Source organism: Chinchilla lanigera, unplaced genomic scaffold (assembly GCF_000276665.1).
Source record: "Chinchilla lanigera isolate Chin_1 unplaced genomic scaffold, ChiLan1.0 scaffold00043, whole genome shotgun sequence".
NCBI classification, from domain to species: Eukaryota; Metazoa; Chordata; class Mammalia; order Rodentia; family Chinchillidae; genus Chinchilla; species Chinchilla lanigera.
Genome location: NW_004955444.1, coordinates 295,268 through 296,495, shown reverse-complemented (window position 1 = coordinate 296,495; position 1,228 = coordinate 295,268). Strand labels below are relative to the sequence as shown.

General features: G+C 35.4%; 1 long non-coding RNA gene across 1 annotated transcript in view; it reads right to left on the bottom strand.

Annotated features, from left to right (window-relative positions):
• LOC106149384 overlaps positions 1 to 1,228 on the bottom strand; it is a 17,758-nt gene that overhangs the window by 9,016 nt on the left and 7,514 nt on the right. The gene's annotated exons all lie outside the window — the stretch shown is intronic.

The window sequence follows — 1,228 nt, the reverse complement described above, 5'->3', positions numbered from 1 at the left end:
TTGACTTGCTCTTCTTTTTCTAGGAACTTGAGGTGCAGCATAAGATTGTTTATTTGTGTTTGTTCTGTTTTCCTGCAATGGGAATTCACGGCTATAAATTTCCCTCTGAGGACTGCTTTCATTGCATCCACAGGTTCCTGTAGGTTGTATCTCCATTTTCGTTTGATTGTAAATAGTGTTTAATCTCTACTTTGATTTCATCTGTGACTCATTGATTGTTTAGGAGGATGTTATTTAATTTCCAATGTTTTTGGAGTTTCTGTGTTTTCTTTTGTCATTAATTTCCAATTTCATTGCACTATGGTCTGATGGTATACATGGGATAATTTCAATTCCTTTGCATTTACTTAAACATGTTCTATGTATTAGTATATGGTCTATTTTAGAGAACATCCCGTATGCAGCTGAGAAGAATGTGTATTCTGATGCTGTTGGGTGGAACACTCTGTAAAGGTCTAGTAAGTCTATATGTTCACACGTTTGGTTAAGTTCTGTTATTTCTTTCCTAATTTTTTGTCTAGTTGATCTATCTCTTTGTGACAGTGGTGTGTTAAAGTCCCCTGTTATGATTGTGTTGCTACTTATATGTTTTTTCATGTCTGTTAGAATTTGTCTTATCTAGGTGGGTGCTCCTATATTTGGTGCATAGATGTTTAGGAGTGTTATCTCTTCCTCTTGAAGCTTCCCCTTCACAAGTGTGTAGTGACCTTCTTTATCTCTTTTGATTGTTCTTGGCTTGAAGTTCACATTGTCTGCAAACAGAATAGCTACACCCACTTTTTTCTGAGTTCCTGTTGCATGGACTATTGTTTTCCATCTAATTTTCAGTATTTGAATTTCCTTTTGAGTTAAATGTGTTGCTTGTATACAACATATGGTTGGGTTTTGTTTCCTAATCCATTCTGCAAGTCTACTTGTTTTGGCTGGTGCATTGAGACCATTTACATTGATGGTTATAACTGATATGTAGGGGCTTATCATTGTCATGCTATTTCCCTACTGTTGTATTCTCCTTTTTGCCCTCTGTTTAATTTCTTGCTCTGCTTGGTTGTTCTTTTCTGTTGTTGTTCTTGAAGTTGTGGTCCGTTTTAGCTCTTCCTAGTATATCTTTCAGTACTCTCTGTAGGATTGGTTTGGCACTCATGAATTTCTTCAGTTGTTCTTTATCAAGAAAATATTTTATTTCTTCATTAAATTTGAAAGATAGCTTTGCAGGGTACATCAATCT